Source organism: Triturus cristatus, chromosome 2_1 (genome assembly GCF_964204655.1).
Source record: "Triturus cristatus chromosome 2_1, aTriCri1.1, whole genome shotgun sequence".
NCBI classification, from domain to species: Eukaryota; Metazoa; Chordata; class Amphibia; order Caudata; family Salamandridae; genus Triturus; species Triturus cristatus.
The window spans coordinates 474716358-474732060 of NC_140581.1; the positions used below are offsets into that span (position 1 = coordinate 474716358).

The 15703-nt window shown below is 51.7% G+C and overlaps 1 protein-coding gene across 7 annotated transcripts in view; it reads left to right on the forward strand.

Moving 5' to 3' along the window:
* Positions 1–15703, forward strand: part of GCNT4 (glucosaminyl (N-acetyl) transferase 4) — a 407197-nt gene that overhangs the window by 342741 nt on the left and 48753 nt on the right. The gene's annotated exons all lie outside the window — the stretch shown is intronic.

Consider the following 15703-nt stretch of genomic DNA (forward strand, 5'->3'; position numbering starts at 1 on the left):
GAACATAGGGTTACGCGCTATAGGTGTGTTGGGGGAGGGAATCGTCGGTAGGCCCCGGGGTACCGCCAGTCTATCCCAGATCTCCAAGACCGTTCTCGTAGGGGTAGCAATGTAAGTGCTGCGGTAGAAAGCCACACGCAGGAGCCAAGCTAGATCCCACAAGGGTCTACAGGACACAGCCTGTTCCAAGTGGAACCAATGCTTCTCGCTTTCACAAACTATCCATTCTGATATAAACCGGAGATGACCGGCCCAATAGTATTCCAACAGATTGGGGCAGGCGCGACCACCCCGGCTTCTGGGAAGCATAAGCATCTTATTAGAAAAGCAAGGACGAGATTTCCCCCATATAAATGTGATAAAGTCCTGTTGTAGGGTCAGGATATCCGCTTGTGGTATGGGGGTGGGAAGGGTTTGAAAAAGATAGAAGATTTTAGGGAGGAGAGACATTTTAATGGTGTTGATTCGTCCTAACCATGCAAGGGGAAGGCCTTTTCATCTACGCATTTCCTCTCGTATAGATTTCCTAAACCTGGGCTAATTAGACGAAGCAAAATATCAAAACAACAAAGAGAGGGAGAGGATCACTCTTGTTCCCCCTAATACACTTGTATAAACAACGAAAGAGTGATTAACATTAGACTGATAGAGCTAATATAATAGAACAGCGTGGGAAAAACAAAAAGATTTTTTGTAAAAGAACCCTCACTCACCAACCTGGTTGGTGACATGCTTCATCATCGGGTTCCCACCAAGGAGGCCGAATGCCTCCCTGGTGTGCTACGACGCCTGAGTTACAGCGGAGCTGGTTTCTTGAGGGAATAGTGGTGGAAAATGTGAATTAAAAGGTGGATGGTTTTAACCGATAACAATTTTTTATTCTAGGTAAACCAGAGACCATTAAAAATCAAGTGGGACGGACAAAGACTGGCTGGTTAGGATAACCAAGGTTGTCCGGTTTTAAAATCAGTGAAAAGATATGGTCAACATGTTTCTGCTTGTATTGCAAGTTAGCTAAGCATTCTTCAGGACCAGTTGAAATTCCATGGCGGTATGCGCACGCTAAGGCGCACCCTAACCTGTGGAATAGTGCTAGTGGTAAAACTTACGGTTCTACCGATTGGGCTCCTGGTATTCCCTGGGCTACTAAATTTTGTAAACAGTGAACGTCATGGGTCCGAGAGGGGGGTAGTGAGCTATAGTATTTCCATGCTCGCACACTCCCGCGGTGGACCTGCCGTTGTCCTACTCGGCCCTAGACGAAGTCCAAGACGAGAGTGTGGGAGTCAGTTCCAGGTACCGAATCGACACATCTAATAGAGACTACTTGCCGCAGATTCCTTCACGTAGAATTATCCCCAGACGTGAGACTGGATCCGGAAACTTTTTGCCACAGCATCCCTGCGCGCCAGGGGGCGGGGCGATACCACGTGACTCCGCCTAGGTGTCGTCCGTGTCTGTGATGTTAGCGAGGTCACATAAGCCCCACCCCGGCGCACCTACGTCCATTTTTTCCTTTTCCGCGTGCAATGCGGATCTGGTCTTGCTACGGGCCCTTTTTTTCTTCATCATTGTCCTTCTCGTGGTGGAACAGTGTGGGAATGCCTTTGGGCTTCAAAGCTTGCATGTCATGTGGGCGTCTTATGTCGGCGATGGACCCTCATCGCATTTGTAAGTGGTGTTTGGGGGAGGATCACGGCGCCACGGATTGTGAGGCGGGCCAACAGTTGAAGCCGAAGTCGCGGCGAGAGCGCCGAATAAAACTTCTATCGGCGCGTCTCTCCAGGTCAACCTCCTCCCCTCGATCAGCCTCAGCAGACGGCTTCAGATATGGCGGTGGTCGTCATTGCCCTTCCCTGATGTCGCTAGAGCGTCGCTCACCGGTTGGTAAATGTTGCAGTTTGTCCCCGGGGGGGGGGCGAGTTTCGGCCTGCCGAGGGCGTGGACTCTCCGCGGGTGATGCGGCCCCGCGTGTCCTCCTACCCACCGTTTCCCGGTGATGGAGCGTCGAGAGTCCAGATAGATACATATGCGGCGGCTTTGCAGGCCTAGCTGGCGTCTCCTCCTCCTTCCCCTCCCGGGGCGTCAGCGGTTCATTGCCTTGCACGGGGCCTTTCCGCGGCGCAGCCATGTGGCTCCGGCCCCTGCGCTGGCTGGGTCGGATCCAGGCTTGGACGATGTGGTGCTGCTGGGGTGCGGCTCCTCTGGGGTCCCTCCTTCACACCACGGCATCTCTGCCCCACTGCAAACTCCTGCGGGAGTTCCTGTGGTGTCGCGTGAGTTCGCTGGGGCTCGGGTCGCATCCCCGAGCCCCTCTCGGTCCCTTGACAAGGTGTCTAAGGCCGAGGTGATGCCGCTACGGCGCTGGCAGCTGCTGGACCGGGCGGCGCCACAGGGGTCGGTGGACTCTCCTCGTCCCGCTCTGGGTCGAGGCTGGGCGCAAACCCCTGGCCCTCCTCCGGTACTTTCTCATCCCTCCACGCAGGTGGCTGCCGAGTCGGAGGGCGAGTCGGAGGTTGGGTCGGCCCTGGCGGCACCGCATGGCTCACCGGACCACCTCTGTCTTATACTTGGCCGAGGCTGGCGGAGGGCTTCGTGTCACTCCCCTGGTCCTTCTCGCCCCTCCACGAAGGCGGCTGCCTCGACGGAGGTAGAGTCGGTGCCATTCCGACGCCGCCCCTTGTCCACTGCGACTCCGGCCCCACTCCGGTCCCAGGCGCAGTGTGACTTCGAAGAGCCCTATCCAGTGTCTCCTTCGGCGCAGGCTGGCGTTACCGCTCTGCCTCAGGCGGCAGACTCTACAGCTCCTGACGGGCGTCTAGTTGCGGATTTGTCTTCGTACGCTCACTCTTCTCCGGAGGCTGCCTGCATATTGGTGTTGTCCTCCCCGGAGACTGGCCGCCGAGGGGTGTCTTTTTCACCGGCATCGTCGAAGGGTGACTCCCCGCCGTTACTGAGGCCGCGGTGTTCGCTTGGCTTGGGGGACAGCCGCCTTAGTCTGCAGCCGTCACCCACGGAGGAGCTGCTTTCTCCGCCGCGGGGCCCTACAGAAGCGGCTGTGGCTTTTGCTCACGCAGTGTCCACGGCTGTGGATATTCTGCGTATGGGTGACCCGATTGCTAATTTTCCACGGATCATCTCTTGGAGGTTCTCCACCAGGGCTCTGGTGGGAGGGAGATCTTGCTTCCCTTTGAGGGTTCGCTCCTTTCGTCCCTGACTGGGGCTTGGGGGCATCCTGCCTCAGGGGATCCAGTGCCTCAGCACCTTCTATACCGGCACCTTCCGGTGCCGCGTGACCCTGTGTGTCTTTTCCTCCACCCCTCTGCCGCCAGTCCTCTTTTCTGACTGCCTTTCCCTCCCTGCCGCCGCTGTTGACTCTGCCCTCCCGGGAGGCCCAATGGCTGGACTCGGGGGCGCAACATGTTTGCCTTGACCAGCGCGGCCCTGCGGGCCCTGAACACCTTGTGTATCCTGGCTAGGGCCTCCTCTTGTCTGTGGGACTCGGTTGAGTCTTTGGGGTCCGCATCTGTTCACGTGGACTTCCGGTGTCATGCGTTGGATGGCCGGGAGCTAGCGGCGTTTAACATTCACTCCGCTCTGGACATCTCGGAGGTGCTGGGCCGGGCCATGGCTTCCTCAGTCGCTCTCCGTCGCCATGCTTGGCTTCGGTACGGCATCTTCCCCAAAAATATTCGGGAGCGTCTCATTGATCTCCCGTTTGATGGTAGCCTTTTGTTCCATGCCCCAGCTGACTCCGCCATCCAAAGGTTCCTGGCAGGGCTCCGTCCTACTCCCCTTATACTCCTCCTTCTCCTCAGTGATTTAGGAGTTGAGCTGGTTCTGGTCCTTCTTGGGATGGTCGCTCTTGCGCTGGAGTGTGTTTTCTGGACATTGAGTCCTCCTTGTGGGGACTTTGGCAATGTTGGCTGCTGGACGGCCCTTGTTCGCTGTGTGTGTGTTTTTTGCTAGAACTGTTACGCAGACTTGGCCCAGAGATTAGGCCTTCTGTTTTTCTTTGGGCTGTTTGTCAAGCCGTTCGCTGGTTGTTTTCCCTATGGCTTTTTTGTTTTTCCTCTGTTGCGGAAGTTCTTCCAAAGAGGGTTCCTATGTCTTGGGGACTTAACGTACCCTATGTGGGGTAGTGGTTGCTGTTATACAGCTTGCGCTCTGCTGGGGAGTTCTGGTGGCCCTTTGGTACCTGTTCTCCGTGGCGTTTCTGTATGTTGCTTTGCTTCTTGAGGGCATGTGCGTGGTGCCTCATGGGGGGGGGTGTCCGGCCCTTTCCTCTTCTCACTGCTTGGGATAACTCTGTGCCCTCCCTTGTCAGGTTTTGCCCACTCGGTCTTCCTGGGGCCCTGGGCTGTTTTTTCTATTCTGGCGGCTTGTCTGTTGGCGACGCACTGGTTGGCCTGTTGCCTTTCATCTGGTGTGGCTTAGCCTTCTTTTCCCTCATTTCCTTGGGCCCTCTGGCCTCTTCCCTGGCTTTGGAGGGAAGCTTATTGCCTTGAATGGGTGCGGGGTACTTCGGCCTCTCTGTCCTGGCCCTTGGTTCCTCTATCGTGAGTGTGCAGGCTCCCCCTTTTTTTTCTTCCCCCCCCATCCCTCTGGGGTTGGTGGTGTTCTGCTTGTGGGGGGCTCCTCCTGCCTGGTAGGGGCCGGGTTATTGCCCGGTCCGCCGGTCTGGTCCCCTGTGTGACCCTCTGTCCTGTTATGGCTGGGGGTGGTCCTTTCGCAGACCCTCCTTCCCCGTGGGTATTGCTAGGGTATCTATTCTACATGAAGAAATCTGCAGCTAGTAGTCTCTATCAGATGTACGAGTTACTTACCTTCGGTAACGATGTATCTGGTAGAGACGATTCTAGCTGCCCTTCCTCCCCGTTCGGCGAGGACCCGTGGGTTGGTCTCGGCACTCGCCTCCTGGTGGGGGGCTGTGTCTCTTGTGAGTGCATTCCTTTGCTCTTGGCGGGATGCTCCGTCTTGTTGCGGTTCCTTCCTCCCCTTGGTTCTCTGGAGGATGGGGTTATGGTGCTCCTGTGCCCCGCTACTCGGGCTGCTCCAGGTTTGGGGGGAGTTTTACCTTCAATCTCTGCCCTTCCTCTTTCTGCTGGTCCCTGCCCCTCTGCCGTTCTCTGTTTGGGGGTCACCTGGCCATGCCATTACCCTGCCCTTGTTCCTTGGAGGATGGTTGCCCTCTGTGCCGGGGTGGCTTGGAGGGCTGTTGTCGTTGTTGTTGTCCTGTCTGTTCTGGGGCTGGCTCCCCTTCCCTTTTTCCAGGTGGGGGTTTTAGGCCTGCTACAGGTGTCCTGCCTTTACATATTTTCCCTGTCTCCGGGGGAGGGAGGGGAAGGCGGTCTACATGCTGGCAGTGTGTCTGCATGCTGGCAGGGTGTCTGCTCGGGGCTCTGCTCTTATTCTGCCCCTGCCTTTTGAGGCTGCAGTGTTGAACCGCTCCTTATGGTGTCGCTTGTCTCCATTCTTTGTTTCTACTCTTTCGCACACTGTTCCCTTGCTCCCACAGTTTGCCTGGTGGCTCCACGTTGTGGCGAGGAAAAGTTATCCGAAGAAAACTGACGTTGGCGCGCCGGGGTGGGGCTTATGTGACCTCGCTGACGTCACGTATGCGGATGATGCCTAGGCGTAGTCGTGTGGTGTTGCACCGCCCCCTGGCGCGCAGGGATGCTGTGGCAAAAAGTTTCCGGATCCAGTCTCACACCTGGGGATAATTCTACGTGAAGCAATCCGCTGCTAGAATCGTCTCTACCAGATACATAGTTACTGAAGGTAAGTAACTCGTACATCGATCCACTGCACCAGAATCGAGTCCCGCAGTTCCTGGACTTCCGAAGCCGAAAGTGTAAGATTAAGGGTGTGAGATTTAGTAAGATTCATCCGATAGCCGAATGCGTCTTCGAAGGACCTCAGGAGCGTAGCCACAGCACGAAGGGAGGTTGGTGGAGAGGACAGAGATAAGAGGAGATCATCAGCGAAGAGAGAGGCTTTATGCTCATAGCCATCCATGGGAATACCCCGTATATCCTGATCTCGACGTATAGCAATAGCCAGGGGCTCCACCGCAAGTGCAAATAGTAAGGGGTAGAGCGGGCACCCCTGTCTAGTGTCGCGGTGGATGGGAATAGGGGCCGTAAGATGTCCATTAAAACAAATGCGAGTGGTGGGTTTCGCATATGGAGCCATCAGTTTAGAGATCAACACAAGCCCCAGTCCATGTGATTGAATGCCTTTTCTGCATCTAGGGACACCAGACAGGCACGGATATTTCTGAATCACGCTTTCTCCACCTGATGGGCTATCTAGCGGATATTGTCCGCACCCTGACAGTGACGAATAAACCCCATTCGATCGGGGTCAACGAGAACCGGAAGATGAGGTTCCAAGCGATTCGCCAGTATTTTCGTATATATCTTGGCATCAGTGTTTAACAGGGCAATAGGGCGAAAGGAAGCGGGCAGGGTCAATCCTTTCCTGGCTTAGGGATAAGCACTACTTCCGCCTCGTTCATTGTGGGGGAGAGACCTGAGCTATCAGTGAAGCTAATAAAGAGATGAAGCATATGGTCCCGAAGTTGCGGGTAAAAGACCTGATAGAAAGTGACTGGCAGGTTGTCAGGTCCCAGGGTTTTGCCTATCGGAAGCTGCTTCAGTGCTTTGGCTATTTCATCATGAGTAATAGGGTCATCGAGCAATTTCATGAAATAGGGGTCTATAGGGTCCCAAGGGCAGGAGTCGAGAAAAGCCGTTACCGTATCGGGTGAACAAGGAGCCTGCACGGACAGATCCCTATAATGGGTCTCCAATTCAAGGCTTTTGTCTGCCTCCGAGATGGCCCAGGAACCAACCTGTCGCTTAAGCTTAGCAATGTGAGCTTGGGCAGTCTGAGCCCTAAGTCGTCGTGCTAGACACGTCCCAACTTTATACCCCCCCCCCCCCCGTATAGAATTTCTGTTTGACAGTGACTAAAAGCCGCTCTGCCTTGTTGGTACGCTGCAAGCGCAATTGGCCACGGAGTTCGGCAAGAAGCCGCTTGTTGCGAAGGGACGGATGCGCATGGTCTTTATGTTCTAAGGCTTTAATATCTATAGAAAGGGTGGACTCAACCCGGCGCGCCTCCCTAGACCTGGCGATTTGATATGGTTGTGATGACCCAACGAATAGTGGCTTTGAAGGTGTCCCATCGAACGTCTTCCGGGGTATCGGAAAGGGAATTAATCTCCTTACGAATGTGTGCCACATCCACATGATCTCGAAGGGTCTGGGGGTGCAGTCTCCATTGAGGTAGGGGTTCTCTACGTGTATCAGGGGGTCCGATCTAGATATATCGGAGAACCCTGCGCTACACAATATATGAACCAAGGGGAGCGAAAGAAGAAAATAATCTATACGAGAATACGAGTGGTGCACATGAGAAAAGGAGTAATCCAGAGAGTCTGGGTGCAAGTGCAACCGAAGTCAGTGATAGCATTCCACAGTGTCGCTGACATTGCTCCGGCTGTATGATGCACTTGCACAGTGCGGTCCCACTCAGGGTTCCAAACCAAATTAAAGTCACCCCCATGGACAATGGGAGTGATAGGTGACTGCAGGAGGACCCCAAGGTGCAGGCGAAGAAATGCTTCTTGATTCGGGTTAGGTGCATATATGTTAACAAATGTTAAAGATCCCCGACCCAAACCGGTGTACCTTGAGAAACCTCCCCCCATCGTCTGCCGTAGTCTTACGGGCCGCTGCCTGCCAGCCTGGCTTGAAAAAAATGGCCACCCCACCCATTTTAGAAGAGGAGCATGCCCAATATTGAATCGGGTATCTGGGGTGGGACATAAGGTGGTGTCAGATAGCAAGTGGGTCTCCTGAAGAAAAACCACATCCGGATCCTGCTGGAGCAAATATCTCCATACCGGATGGCGCTTATTAGGGGAGTTCACAATGAGAGAGCGGAATTTAACAGGATTTGTCATAGTACAAAAAAGGAAATGCGTCGCACATCATCAGCCCAGCAGTATCCTGAACCCTCACCCCAAATGCCACCCATCGCAGCTAAAGAGTTAGAATGACAGCCTGATCTCCAATCTAGCAGAGCACATTCTAGCATGTCCCAGAAAGGCAACCCAAGAGAATTGTGGCAGCACAGTCTCCAGAATCCGCGCATCCAGGGGGGAAAAAAAGCATACAACAGTAAGGGAAAAAGAAGAAAATGAAAAAAAAACAAGAACAGATGACCAACTGGGCCAAGCAAGTTCAGTGTCTGACGGGAATAGCCCAGAGTCACTCAAGTGGGCCATTCCGGAAGAGTCACTTTCCTGAGGGACTCTAAAGTTGGGAGGGGGGGTGGGGGGGGCCGCTGACACATAGAAGTGCAAGGGTCTTTGTCGCCTATGTCCTGTGGCAGTATAGAATACACAATGTTCATTCCGGACACCGGGCCATTCCAAGAAGATCGATCATATGGGTGGTAGGGACATCCTTCGCAGGGCCAACCAGTGTGACAGGGAGGAGCAATCATCGCCCTCCGACCCGTGCGGTGTACTTCTCCATGTATCATGTTCCATCTGGGGCAAGCCTTATCGCAGGGAGCCAGGCAAGCCTACTAGTCAGAATTAGATATGAGGGGTTCCAGCATTATATCGTAGGCCGGCAGTACCAGTGAGATGTCACTCGGCATGAGTTTGTGACTGCGCTGGAGAAGAAGAGCCACTTGGAGAACGTATATGGCCTATGATGTCTTGCTTGGCTTGTGAGGGTTTGAGCTCCTGTAGACGGCGTTTGGATCTAGGAGTGAGAACAGTGACCATTCCGGGCGCAGAGGTCCAGGCCGGTGGTCCCGCGAGGAAGAAAGTTCACCTCCCTCAGGCTCGATAGGAAGATGTAGGAGCTGTTGCGCCTCTCTCAATGAACAGAGGATCCGTCGCTTGCCCGCCCAAGTAAACATCAGCACGAAAGGGTGGCACCTCTGGTACTTAAAAAAGGTCTCTCAGTTTATCTGTAACAGGTTTGAACTCTTTCCTCCATCTGAGCGTGGCGGGCGCCAGGTCCTGGAAGATTTGTATCATTAGACCATTATATGACACCAATTTGACCCCCTGCACCTTTTTCAAAATGGCTTAGTTGTCTGTGAAAAAGTGGACCCTCGTGAGAATGTCCCGGATGAAGTCAGAGCCATTGCGAGGGCCTGGGACCCGGTGTGCCCTATCAAACATAGGCGGGGAGGCGTCCTCATTCTCCTGGATATATTGAAGAAGGTCCGCTGTATATGCTAGGATGTCCTTCCCCCTCCGTCCCCAGCGGAACCCCTCTAATGCGTAGGTTGTTCCGCCTACTGAGGTTTTCCAGGTCCTCTTGTTTCAGTTGTAGGGTAATGTCCTGATCTTCAAGGTCCATCATCCTTTTCCAGAGGCTGCCGAGGTCTTCTGTCCTGTTGTCCATGGTGCATTCAAGATCGTCAACTCTGCCCCCAATCTCTGTGACCTCCCTGCGTATGTCTTTAAGACCGGCCTTGAAGCCCTGTCGAAGTGAGCCAATCTCCTCTTTGATTTCTCGCAGAAAGGACATCATGAATTCTTGAGTGATCTGCACTTCTGAGGCGGACTTCCCAGCTGACGCTACTGAAGAGTTAGTCCTCCTGCGTTTGACAGGATGTCTTGGACCACAGCTACGTGACTGGATTGTCATGCGTAGTCACAGCATCGGAGTCCTTATTAGCCTTATTTTTGGGCGGCATGTCAGCGGTTGTTATGTGCGCCGGGGGCCCGGCGAAGGAGGGAGGGCAGACCTGTTGGACAGGGCGGCAGGGCAACAGGAGATGAGGGCCCAGCGCCGTTCATTGTGGGCGTTCCGACCGCTGCGAAGCGCTAGCAACAAAAGCTCCAGGTAGCTCGCCGACTCAAAGGCTGGGGGGGGGGGGGGGGGGGTGAGGGTATGTGCAGTGAATACTGCCTCCGAGCTGGGAGGTGAACCAGGTCCCGGAGGCGAGGGGTTGTGAACCGGGGCGTCCAGCCAACACCCCTCCCGCCAATGGGGGTGCCAGGGAGTTCCAACAAGGACTTCAGGCATAGGAATTAAATGGGGGCCAAGCGTGCAATAGTAGCCTCCCGGGCCCCGAGGGAGACCCCCAGTCGGCAGTTAATAAGTGTTCTCCAGAGGGGGTAGGCAGCATGACCGGCCCAGGGACAGCACACAATCACCTCCTAGTCCCCAGGGCCCACGCAAGGAAAGCAACCCTCCCCCACTCACTGTGATCGTGGTGGGGATCAGGTCACTGGGCTCATCAAGCAGGGCCCTCTCGCCGGCATATCTGGTCGGTGGTCCCTCCCAAGAGATCCAGACAAGGCGAGGCATGCACTCGCACGGGGAATCCCCTCCGGGAGATCCCCCTTGCACCCGTCAGCCAGGGCCAGGAGCACACCAGGCCACAGGGAGGCCTCGGGGGAGGGGCGGGGCACAGCACCCCAGAACGAAAGCCCCCTAGCCGACACAGCCCAGTTGAGCGCCGGCCGTAGTGCTATGCAGGTCCCAGACGCCTCACACGAGCCTGTAGAGCAGCACCTCACCAGGCCGCTCGTCGAACCGGGCAGCCAGCAACAGTAGTGCCAAATTCCGAAGGGTCCCAGGCCGTGGCCAATGCCACGATATCTGCGGGGGCCCTGCACCAGCACAGAAGGGCCCCCTGGATCAGGAAGGGCGCGCTCCGCGCACCGGGCCGAGAAGGAAGCCCAGCGCAGACGCCACCACCATAAGTCGCAAACAAGATGGCAACCGGAGGGATCCGCTCCGTGGTCGCCAGAGATCGATCTCGCCCGGGGGGTAACGGGGCCGCTCCTCGATCACCAAATTGAAGTCTCCGCCTCTCAGTGGCAGAGCAATTGCCCTGCCCCGGTGTGCAGACCCGGCGTCAGGGAGTTACAGCTATTGCAGGACACAGGGGAGCGGAGACTCGAAGAGGCACGTCTCACTCCATTCATGCCTAAGCCACGCCCCCACGATCACCTTTTTAATATATGAGATGTAATATAGATCCTTGCTAAGATGATGGTACTAGCTGAGTTTAAAAAGTATAACAGAATAGAGTGGTAAGGAGAGGGACCCAAAAGTCAGTGTAATGCTTTAAGACAATGTTTCGAAGGCCATTAGGTCCAGGTGTCCTGTCAAATTTTGAGCTTTAAGAATACAGAGTACTGAACAGGGGTCACTGGGAGCTACAGCATAAACTGAGGTGTAAGGGTCGCCACATCCTACAAGGTTGTCAATGTACAGCATTTCAGTATGTGTAATCTATGTTAGTTCTGGGATGTGGTAACCCAGCTCAAATGAATATTTGAAATTAAGGTTATTTAAAAATTAGCAGGAGATTCTGGAAGATGCTGACCTTCTATATTGTGTTCTTTTTAGCCTTTGATCCTTTATATAAGTCCTCTTTTCTTCCCAGATACGCTGATTGAATCATTTTCTGAAACCTTTGACCACCGCCATGTTTAGAAGGCCCAGGTAGTGCGGGGTGGTCTAGTACCCTGAGCTTCGCAGCACGCGGCAGGCTGTCTGCACTCCACTCTCGACACGCCACACGACTCCCCAGCTGCACTCTCTACGCAGCTCGTGATGCCCCCAGCACCCGATGTCAGCTGTCGGGGAGGCAGTGTGGGGAGCAGGTCCAGACTGGCCATAGCGGGCACCGGGCGTTTCCCCAGAAGGCCGCTAGGGTGGGGGCCAGTTTTTGCTCCCTGGGGGGCCGTTTTTGTTACCGGGGGTCGCCAATATCACCTGCCGGTAACAAAATCGGCTGAAACCGGCCCTCACAAACTGCTCGGCTGCACTCCCCCTCACCGCGGGGGGCGGGGTGCGGCTGAGCAGTTTGCCAGGGTCGGTTTCTGTTCCTAGTTTGGCCCTGGTGGGGAGACTGTGCACGGTTAGGGGCCCACCTCTCGGCCCATCAGCTTCTCTCACCGCTCCACGGTCAGTACCTCGCGATCATGCACGAGGCCCTCGCTGTTCTTGTGTTAGGCCATATTCACATTTCGGGCAATCTCGTATAATGCCAATTACAGCCCAAACTGCAGGCCAACAGCTTTACACACACCATGCCCCTATTTAAAGTGCAAATGGCAGTCTATTGCGCTGATACTTGTCAGATAATTGTCCCCAACCAGCAGAGCTGCCCTAAGGTGTGTCCATCTTGCTGTGGGCTCTCTGGCACCCCTCAAGGTTTGTAAATTGAAAGAATATTAATTTTTTGCAGATTATAGGCTTGTGGATTCCAACTTTGCGGTGAACGAATCATTGCTGAAATGTACCAGATGTAGTCTGTATAGGCCAAAATATTTTCATTTCATAAATGTAAGTTAAACTAGACCGTTAAAATAATAGACATTTTTCTGCCCAGCAATAAGTCTTTAAGAAAAGAGATCAGTTTCTCTATTGACTTTAAATTGATCTTGTTAAGTGGATGAAGATAGATGTTTAGCAAAAGAAGCCGAGAATTACTGTTTCTTGTTCGGTTCCATTTAAACTCTAATGCCTGTATCTTGTTGCACCCTGTATTAATAGGGTTGATTGTGCAGTTAAAAATATACATAATCCACCTTTCGCTCTGCCCCTCCCTTTTCTTTAATCATAGCTACAATAGACTGACATTGATATGGGCTCACATCGACCAAGTTTCCTGAGCACTAAGTAGGTCATTGTGAGCCAAGAAGGAGCTAGAGCCTGGATCTGCAAGGAATTCGAGAGACCAGTGATGTTGCGTGAAAGTAGTGAAATAACTTGTTTTCCAGTTACTGGCTGGGAATTGGAATCCAGCAAAGGCTGAAATGTATGTGCTGTTTCGATGCTACCTTAAGTATGTGGTACCCTGGTCAGTGTTGCAATTTTGTTAGCAAGGCAACTCTAATCATCTCCTTTATTAAAGTTCTGGTTTGGTTTGCAAGGAATGCACCTGTCTCAATGATTCTGAGCAGCATTTGATTGTTAAATCATTAGCAAATGACCTAGAAGATGTTGCATCTTGATGGCCTTGGAGATGGATTTCGAAACTATTTTCGGAGGCATAGCCTCATTTCTGTTGATGATAAATGGATTGGAGTATCTTCCAGATCTGACTAGCTTACCTTTGTAGACCCTTTACTAGGGAAAATAGCCACACTTACAAACTATTTCTTCCATGCGATTTGTATTCAGTTCATGAAGGGAATTAAACTACTTACGAATATTCCCTCTGTATAAATTGTCCTGCTGGCCCATATATTGTGGTATTAAAAAAGAGTGCGAGTTGTTTACTTTTACAGATCCTCCACTAAAGGTCTTGAAGTGGGTGTCAGATTCAGTTTGTTAGTGTTAAAAGGAGCTTCCAGATTGAAATAAACACTAGGGAGTTTAGGGGGTATAGAAGGTAAGTTTAAGTATCTGAGATGTTTGTGGTATACAAAGAAGGAAGACTGGTCCAGTCTTTCCCAGATGGTTTGCTGGTAGTAGAGGCATACAGACTCCCTTTTCTAACATTTGTCTCTGGTCTAGAGCCTATCTCTTTGGGCTCAAATGAGTTAGATAGTAATCTGTGGTGTGAGGCAAAATAAATTGCTTGAGAGTTAACCCCAGCTTTGACAATAAATGCTACTGCTCTATGTTCCGAACATGCATGGGCCAGAATTGGTAAAGGCTGCTGTATGGTGACAATTTTGGGGGGGGGGGGGGGGGGAGCCGGGGGGTTCGTGTGAGTCTGAGACTTCTGAATTTGTTGACATGGCTGATTTTGAAAAAGCCTTTACCCAATCTATTGCTGACACCTACATCTGCTGGAGAAGACAGAGTTTCTAGGTTCCAATTTAGGCTTGTCGTTATTTTAATCCTGTGAGATATCCTTTTGGCAGTTGGAGGAAATTGGGTAAATTGATGTTCAGCTTTGAGTTTGTGAGGGATTTTACAAATCCTTTAGGTCTGCAACTTTTTTTTTTTGCCTTTTAAAGGTTTTTGTTTTGTTTCCTAGTCTAAGCTTCTGGCTCTTCAAAAATTCGGCTGAAGCTTCCGTTGGTTGACTTATAATGGTTTCTCTCAAGGTTGAGACCCTGGGTAGAGGGGCCATGTGTTTTGTTTGAGCCAATACAGGCCCAGACTGCTCTACCAAATCTGCACTATTTGATGCAATATTAACAGGTTGGCACCCAGCGCCTCTGACTTTTGCAATGTCTCCAGTGGGAAGTCGGGGACTTCTTTCCCCTTCTTTACCAGCGAGGAAAATAGTAAAGGGACATCTGCCAGTTTGGTAAGTATGGGACAGCAGTTAGAGAGGGGGTGGAGCATTCTTGATTCTGTCATACTGGGAGAAATAAGAGCACTTGGATTAGAGATTCAGGTTTCAATTGAGGCTACAAAGGCAGAGCTTGGGTCTCTAGCAATTCTACCTCGCAAATTGTCAGTTTAGTGCGGACATTGTTGCTTCCAAAGACCAGCAAAGAGTGGACAGTGTTTCACTTAAATTAAGCTGTCTACTTCCAGAACCGACATGGGGGTATGTGAAAGGTGTGAAATCGTCCTTTTGTTTAGACAGTGAGGATCTGAACTGAATATGGGTGAAGCGCACACCAGAAACAATTTTACATACATCGACAGATGTATTTTTTTTTTCACAACATAATTTTATTGTTGACACCCAGTGCAGGTCTGGTGCCTCTATGAACACCAGCAATACTCCGGTATTGACAATAATGCTCATCTCAACATTTTCATTATTACTATCACATCGTCTATGAAGTAACCTTATTTGTATATAACTTATTGCAACAAACAGTAGTGCCATACAGAACTTGCAGAGAGAACAAATAGATCTTAAATAAAGGGGTTCCGGCCATACATTTTGGAGACCAATACAGTGAGCATGTAAGTCATAGCTCAGTATAATCATCCCGGCAATTCCTCTATAGCAGAAACGAGAAGGACAGGTTCCAGATGGAGCCCTCTATAATCTGCCTACCTTTTCCAAATTTTTAAATGTTTCTGGAGGCATGCCTAGATAGATGTATTTTTAAATAGGTTTGGAAAGGTGGATAGTGAATCTTGCTGTGAGTCTGCTAAGATTATTAATGGGTGCAGATACAAGGGTGCTGGCATGGTATGCAGGAAAGTGGAAGGTCTGCCCGAATGTGCTAGATGAAAAAGGCACTAGTGCTGCTCTGTTGGGAAGTACCTTCAGTACATCCAATTGGCCCAATTGGGTTGGCCCTTTAATAAAGAATCCTTTAGAAACGGTGCACCATTATTTGTAAAGTGAGAGGTTATTTTTTCTGGGGTCTGATTGGAAACTATTTGCAGCACAAAATGACATTTTATTGTTGAAGTCTGTTGTTGCTGAGAAGAAGTTTTGCAAGGACATCTTTGTTTGAAAACATGGGGCAAGTTTTGTCAGTGACAGCAGAGGCTGTCTAAATGTTAGGTGCAATCTTCATACGACGAATGTCCTTTGTAGAACTCGTAGGTCTGGCAATGGTCACATTGTGAATGGGTTATTGATGGTTGATATAAAAAAAAACATCTAAACAAAGGTTAAGCCGTCCCCTCTAGCCGCAGTATTTATAATATGAAGTTGAATTCTCTCTGGCTTATGTAAAAGGTGAGTCAGTATAGTTGGGAAACCATTTGTAAGCAACTCCAAAAAAAAGAAACTTACCTTGGTGGGGAAAGCAAGTGACCCAGCGATCCGGGATCGA